We start from the raw sequence: 7,205 nt of genomic DNA, 5'->3' as shown, positions 1-7,205 counted from the left end.
TGCTATTAAATATCTTATGGAAAAAAAAGATGCTAAACCTAGACTTATTAGATGGGTTCTCTTACTGCAAGAATTTGATTTGCATATTATTGATAGAAAGGGAGATGAGAACCCCGTTGCAGACAGCTTGTCTAGGTTAGAAAATGTTCTTGATGACCCACTGCCTATTAATGATAGCTTTCCTGGTGAGCAATTAGCTGTCATAAATGCTTCTCGTAATACTCCATGGTATGATGATTATGCTAATTACATTGTTTCTAAATTTATACCACCTAGTTTCACATACTAGCAAAAGAAAAAAAAATCTATGATTTAAGACATTACTTTTGGGATGACCCACACCTTTATAAAGAAGGAGTAGATGGTGTTATTAGACGTTGTGTACTTGAGCATGAACAGAAACAGATCCTACGCAAGTGCCACTCCGAGTCTTACAGAGGACACCACGCTGGAGATAGGACTGCACATAAGGTATTGCAATCTTCAAGGATGCTCGTAAGTATGTTTTGTCTTGTGATGAATGCCAGAGAATCGACAGTATTAGTAGATGTCAGGAAATCCCTATGAATTATTCGCTTTCTATTGAACCATTTGATGTTTGGGGCTTCAATTATATGGGACCTTTTCCTTTCTCTAATGGGTATACACATATTTTAGTTGTTGTTGATTACGTTACTAAGTGGGTAGAAGCTATTCCAACTAGTAGTGCTGATCATAACACTTCTATTAAGATGCTTAAAGAAGTTATTTATCCGAGCTTTGGAGTCCCTAGATATTTAATGACTGATGGTGGTTCACATTTTATTCATGGCGTTTTTTGTAAATTACTTGCTAAGTACTCCCTCCATTCTGAAATAGATGAACCGAGGGGGGGGGGGCGGAATTGTGAACAAAGCAATTTTACAAACTGGCCCTTCCCAAATTTGACATCGTTGCAATCTATCCGAGTTTCCCGTCTGCTGGACGTGATCCACCGCGAGGAACTCCCATCGGCCAGAACCTCGATCTCCGGCAGGCTAGAACCTCGAGCTTTCTCCATGCAGCACCTCGAGCTTGATCCCCAGCCCTAGGACCCCGCCGCCGGTGCCATCTCCTTGGGCTCCCGCCACTCAGCACCTCGAGCTCCATCTTCGGCAGCAAGATAATGTCGCCGGCTCCAGCACATAGATCTCCGTCTCTGCCGCTGCCAGGCTCAGGCGCCGTGCCTCCATCTTCCCCTCCTCCTTGCTGTAGTGTGGCCAGGCGTCACTGCAGCCTGCACCTTCACATGGACGAGCTCCTCCATAGCGAGGTTCTTTCCTTCACGGTCAGGGAGGGGAAGATCTGCTCCCTGCCGGTGCTCTGCTCCCCATCTTCCTACCAGAGCTCTACTCCCCTTCTCACCAGTAGATCTTCGGCAAGCTCCATCAAGTTTTAGAGTTCCTCACTGAAGAAGAAGGTACAAGGAATTCAAAATCTTCACATACTGCAATATGAAGAAGGTACAGGGAATTCTAAATCTCAGGCAAGCTCCATCAAGTTTTCAATTGCTTGATGCAGTGTAGGCTTTTTTGATTAGCCATTATTCAAAGCTGAAAAGATTGTGTGAGGATGAAGTGGTTATGTGCTCCTGTAACTAGAATTAGAAATTGACAGCAAGTGCATAAAGTCAGGTTCCTCACATACTGCAATCATGCATGCAATTTGTCCCATGTAGGAAGATGGGTACATACTGTAGGCACCCATACAGCAAGTGCATGAAATTTATGTGCTCCTATAGGGGATGAAGTTGTCCCCTGCTGCTGTAACTATAATATGGAGTGGTTCAATTTGGGCACTTTAGGATAAGAAAAGTACCTCGATTAGGTTTTTGTCGACGGTAAGATGGTTGAGAGTGAGAGTTCCAGTTTTGTCACATTAGAGAACATCCATTCCTGCCATTTCCTCAATTGTTGTCATCCTTTTGGTGATGGCACCCTGCAAAGTTAAGAAAAAATTCAGTGATATAAGAAAGCAGTGACACTCATGATGTCATCCATTTTCAACACATTTCTGTCTTTGTAATAATCCTCAATTATTATTTTCATTGTTTATTTGCACAAACTAAAGTAAAGATAATATGGATGAATGCCTAAAGTTTATCACAGTTTATGACTCTCCTTTTCAACTTGCCTGTCACAGTGAGCTCAAGTTGTGTCATCGCCACCACTGCGATGATGTTTGGTGTTGATCTCAACATGAGTCCTCGACAAGATGATGATTGGGAACTTGAAGAACCAGAAGAACAAGAAGAACCAGATTTAAATTGGCTTCCTGAAGAAGAACAAGATATGAATTAGATTCCTCAAGAAGAACAAGAAGAACCAGATTTACATTTCATTCCTCAAGAAGAACAAGTACCAGATCTGAATTTGATTCCTCAAGAAGAAGAAGTACAACTTGAAGCCAATGAAGAAGAAGAAGAAGGAGAAGTACAACTTGAAGATGTTGAGCATCCAAAAAGCAGAGAACTGACAAATAAGGAGAGATTTGGTGTTTATTTTGCTCTCAAAGTAATCAGGAACAAAGATGGACAAGTGGTGAAAACAGACAAGAAGCTCATTGCCGACCTACTGAAGACAAGCCTAAGCACTGTTCGTAGAATATGGAGAAGAGCAAATCACCAAATTGCACGAGGGGTGAAAGTTGATGTCTCGAACCAAAAGAAAGGTAATGTTGGCCGTAAGCCGAAAGATCTGGACCTGTTGAGGATGGCGACAATCCCACTAAATAGGCGGAGGACATTTCAAAGTCTATCAAGGTCCTTGGGTGTAAGTTGCACGACCTTACACGTAAGGTTTGTGTTGGGTGAGTTGAGGTGCAACACTAAAAAACAGAGGCCCACGATAAAGCCAGCCAACCAGATACAAAGATTGAGATTTTGCATTTCTATGGCTGATGATAATTGGCTGAGAACTCCCTGGCCTCCTTTCCGGGAATTAGATGTCATAGTCTACATGGATGAGAAATGGTTTAATCTGACACATGAGGTGAATGGCTACTTGCTGCTTCCTGAAGAACATGATCTCTTGCACACCTTGCATCATAAGGATAGCATCGCGAAGGTGATGTTTCTCGCGGCCGTTGCTAAACCAAGATATGGCAAAGATGGTGTCGTCACGTTTGATGGAAAGATAGGCATTTGACCCTTTGTCACAGAGTCTCCGGCTCAAAGGAGTGAAAATAGAGAAAAAGGGACACTCGAACTCAAATCATTGAAAGTTACAAGAGATGTATTGAGGCTATATATGTGTGAGAAACTGATTCCAGCTATCCAGGACCTGTGGCCCACCAAAGATGAAGAACGGACCATCTTTATCCAGCAAGATAATGCTACACCGCATCTTAAGCCTAGTGACGAGGTTTTCCAACAGGCCATAGAACAAACTGATCTGGATATCAAGTTGATCCAACAACCTCTAAACAGCCCCGACCTGAATATTCTTGATCTCTGCATCTTCAGGTCTCTCCAGTCGCATACCGATTGCAGAGCACCTCAAAGCATCAGGGAATTGATAGAAGGCTTGGAGGAAGAATATCGAAACTATGATGTCGACACGCTAGCTCGAAGCTTCGTGACACTGCAATCATGCATGCGAGAGATTATGAGAAAAAAGGAGGGATATACTACAAGATTCCTCGCATGCATAAAGAACGTCGGCAACAAGAAGGAAGGCTTTCTATTGCTCTCTCTTTAGACGTTGAGCTAGTTGAGTGGACATTGGCACTTATAGCAGCAGCAGACCTCAAAGCAGCAGCAGCAGCCCTCTCGAAGCAGAGAAAGAGAAATAGGAGCAGCAACACCCTCCAAGCAACACCACCCACCAAGCAGGGAAAGAGAAAGAAGAGCAGAAACACCCTCTAAGCAGAGAAAGAGGAAGAAGAACAACATCATTCTCCAGGCAACATTACCCTCCAAGCAGCACCACCCTCCAAGCAGAGAAAGAGAAAGAAGAGCAGAAACACCCTCCAAGCAGAGAAAGGAAAAGAAGAGAAACAACATTCTGCAGCCAACATTACCCTCCAAGCAGCACCACCCTCTAAGTAGAGAAAGAGAAAGAAGATCCGCAACACCCGCCAAGCAGAGAAAGGGAAAGGAACAATTCCGTTGGTCACGTGCGTCCCAGCAAAGGTTGTGTTCAACAGGATAATGGAAGCAGTTCGCAGTCCAGTAATGTGTTAAATTTTACACAATCTCTATGTCAATAACATGCTACTGGAACCAAAAGATTTAATGATGATGTGTGTACTGGAACCAATCATGCTACTCCTAGTGTTGCAAGCTCATCATGCTACTCGAATAAAAAAAGAAAGACTTGAAAATAAAGAAAAAAATGTTCCAAGACTGAATTAGGAGTAATAAATATTTTTTCTAGAAACACATCAGCGGTAAGATGCATGACATTAGGAAAGTAACAATTCAAGCTAAACAACATTTACATTGTTTTATAAACAGATTTAGTCATTCTACACAACTCATTGTTAATCTACACTAATCATTGGACATAATACTCCAAAATATCAACCTTGAGTGAATACAATTCCGAATGTGCCGCTTCAGGTAATTGACATTGTATTGCCACTAAACAAAAAATTCTACTGAACGAAAAACAAACAGAGAAAACCATCAAGACATTATCAAGCACATGTCCTATATGTAAATGGACAGGGATAGCACTTCCAATATTTATCATACCATAAAAATGATTTAGCTGAATACTTCTCAAAGGGATGAAACATCCAGATTTGAAGTTCTTAATTTGTACTAGCAACTGCTTGGTCAAAAGGCCTGGGCTTACTACATGAGCATTTTGCAGTAAAATAATAATAAATGAAGAAACTAACTGACCTGATAAGCTTGAATGTTGTCCAAAACTTGCAATGAAACCAAATCTTTGTTCATCTTTCCTGGATCTAAGGCATCTTTGCAAGATGGACCTGATAAGCATCCTCTGTTTCTTCTATTTGTAAGATGGACAAGTACCAAATCTTTGCAAGATGGACCTGATAATCAAGAACAAAGATGGAAAAGTACCAAATCTAGTAGCTTCAGTGTACACACAAGTGGAGAACAAAAATCTCTAATGTGTGATGAAAACAAATAAGTAATCCTGGGATAGACAGTAATTTTCTCCAATGCTTCTTGTCTAGTTATCCTGTTGTACTACTGTGTTATTTGCATCTCAAGTCTGATTGAAATGCACATTATAATGATGTGTCTGTAGCTTCTTTAACAAGATCACTAAATACAGTTTCTTGGCGGTCCTAGTATTGTTTATCATGTTTATTACTGCAAGTTCATGATCCAATAATTAAGAGCATGTCTAAGATTATTTGGTCTCTGAACATTTGGTCACGGAAATTCGATCTTGACTGAACAACAACTTGACAGATCAAAACCTGACAGAAACAACTGCTCTTGTGTTGAATCAAACCGAATCTGATGTTATCTGTGATATAATCCATGAACCTGAATGGGTTGAAACAAATTGAAACAACCAAGAACATGAATCTGATAGATGCTCCCAGAATTCCCTCAGCTCATCCTTGGTCAGCACCAGAGCAACGACCCCCTTCGCTGTACAAGCGCATCAAACATCTGTGCCGTGAATTCCTGTGATCCAACCATCCCTAGAACACAAAGTTGGGAAGATCATTTGTGGCAGTAGTTCTGTTGCACACTGGCTAAAAATTCAGACTTTCTTTTTTCCTTATAATAAAGCTGACGCTTCAGGGAAATGGATGAGCGAGCGAGCTTACCAATGTACTGGCTGAAGTGCGAGCGGAGGAGCAGGCTGTAGATGATGGTCGAACCACTTCTCCACCTCGGGCCAGCTGCCCTGCGTGACCATGCTCTGGTCGAGGAACTACAGGCCCCAGACCGCGCGCGCGGCGCCGGTCATGCTCTGGTCCAGCCGGCACTGGCTCACTAGCGCGTTGTCACCGCCCCGCTTGGCCATGCGGTGCGCCTCAGCTCAGAAGGATCTGCGGCCGCGTTCCTGGAGAGCAACGACGCGGCGGTCCATAGACTGGGTGGGGAGCTGGGGCCGGCGACCTACGCCTCCCCTGCATCTGCCAAGGCGCACCGACCGGCACCTACTGCGGGCCTGGCCGGGAGGCCTCACCCTGCAGGATGGGGCCTCGCCCTGCGGGCGACGCCGGTTGTGGCTGCTCCGGTCCGTCCTCAGTGGGTGTGCCGGCTGGCTCGGGATGGAGTCAGAGCTCGCGTACTGCCGCTCCAGGCCGCCGCCCGTAGTTCTGCCCACAGATCAACTACCGGTGATGTGGAGAAAATTGAAGCTTGAGATGGTGGGGAACGAGGAGGGGGATGAGGCGGTTGCATCGCAACGTGGTTCGGGGGAGGAAGCCGGCGTGGGGCAGGTGTCGGTGTCAAAATCGGCATATCTGAGGTAGGGGTTCCCAAGCTGTGTGTCTGAGGATCAATGGTAACAAGGGACAATAGGGACATAATATTTACTCAAGTTTGGGCCCTCTTAAAGGAGGTAAAATCCTACGTCCTGCTTGATTGTATTCGGTGTGTATAAGGGTTACAAGAGTTGATCTACCTCGAGATCATGATGGCTAAACCCTAGTTGTCTAGCCTATGATTCTTCTCCTCCCTCCTACGGACCTAACCCTCCGGTTTATACAGACCGGAGGGGCCTAGGGTTGTATAGAGTCGATTTGCAAAGGAATGAAGTATTACACCCGGACACCAAACTTGTCATTCCACGCACATAGGAGTCCTACCCGGACAAGGGGGATAATCTTCTGCTTTGTCTTCATGGCCCATCAGTCCGGCCCATATCAAATAGACCGGACACCCGAGGATCCCCTAATCCAGGACTCCCTTAGTAGCCCCTGAACCAGTCTTCGATGACAATGTGTTCGGCACGCAAATTTTCTTCAGCATTGCAAGGCGGGTTCCTCCTTCCGAACATTTTAATTAGGCTTCCTGCATAAAGGGATTGTATCCGGCTCTGCATAATCAATTCAACCCTTAGCCACAAAGGCAAGGCGTCCAAATGGAAACAGTGTCTTTGCTGACAACTTTTTCGGCGAAGCGTCGCACTTGACTTTTTAACACTTCAAACCATTTTCATGCTTCTCGTTTCACGTTTCGAGGCCTAGCCTCCATTGGCACGTCTTGTCAAAACAAAGATCATGCCCGCCCATTACGGGATTCT

At 44.3% G+C, this 7,205-nt stretch overlaps 1 long non-coding RNA gene across 3 annotated transcripts; it reads right to left on the bottom strand.

Annotated features, from left to right (window-relative positions):
- Positions 1–775: 775 nt before the first annotated feature.
- LOC123058676 (uncharacterized) lies at positions 776–6,447 on the bottom strand. Of its 3 annotated transcripts, none has more exons than XR_006427271.1 (4): positions 5,779–6,440; positions 4,868–5,649; positions 1,837–1,956; positions 776–1,426 (listed from the first exon to the last, which is right to left on the bottom strand). It is a non-coding gene; the product is annotated as an uncharacterized lncRNA (long non-coding RNA). The 3 variants fall into 3 exon arrangements; XR_006427272.1 differs by lacking the exons at positions 776–1,426; positions 1,837–1,956 and adding exons at positions 2,155–2,292; positions 2,380–3,599 and having other exon boundaries at positions 5,779–6,447; XR_006427273.1 differs by lacking the exons at positions 776–1,426; positions 1,837–1,956 and adding exons at positions 2,155–2,292; positions 2,380–2,489 and having other exon boundaries at positions 5,779–6,442.
- Between the last annotated feature and the right edge of the window lie 758 nt (positions 6,448–7,205).

The sequence above is a fragment of the Triticum aestivum genome, chromosome 1A, assembly GCF_018294505.1.
Source record: "Triticum aestivum cultivar Chinese Spring chromosome 1A, IWGSC CS RefSeq v2.1, whole genome shotgun sequence".
NCBI classification, from domain to species: domain Eukaryota; kingdom Viridiplantae; phylum Streptophyta; class Magnoliopsida; order Poales; family Poaceae; genus Triticum; species Triticum aestivum.
The sequence above is the reverse complement of the archived record's forward strand: the minus strand, read 5'-3'. Positions and strand labels throughout refer to the sequence as shown.